The following is a 435-nucleotide window of genomic DNA, read 5'->3' as shown; positions in this document are numbered from 1 at the left end:
TAATAATCATTCAATTGGAGATACAACTTATCCTAGGTATATAGTAAAATAGGCCTAATGCATGTTTTCCACTATAATTAATATTTATATTTATTCTGTCAACATAACCAATTGATTAATATTTAGATATTAATCCGAATAAAAATGATAATTATAAGACATTGATGGATCTCTATCTTAATTATTATTTAAAAATTAATAAATGGACTTGTGTCGAATTATTGCAGGATATATGCTCCTAGTAGATTGAATGGTAGGTATACATATGAAAAAACTCCTATGAAATGAAATTAGGTATGCCATGCATGTTATTGTTATCTTTCCACTAGACTCTTGCGGGCAATAATTTTATTTTTAACTATTATAATTTATAGAATAATTTATTTTTTATTGTTAAGTTTTAAAAAATCATGTTAGACGAATGCATTCACAATT

Source organism: Arachis duranensis, chromosome 4 (genome assembly GCF_000817695.3).
Source record: "Arachis duranensis cultivar V14167 chromosome 4, aradu.V14167.gnm2.J7QH, whole genome shotgun sequence".
Taxonomy (NCBI): Eukaryota; Viridiplantae; Streptophyta; class Magnoliopsida; order Fabales; family Fabaceae; genus Arachis; species Arachis duranensis.
Note: the sequence above shows the minus strand (reverse complement) of the source record.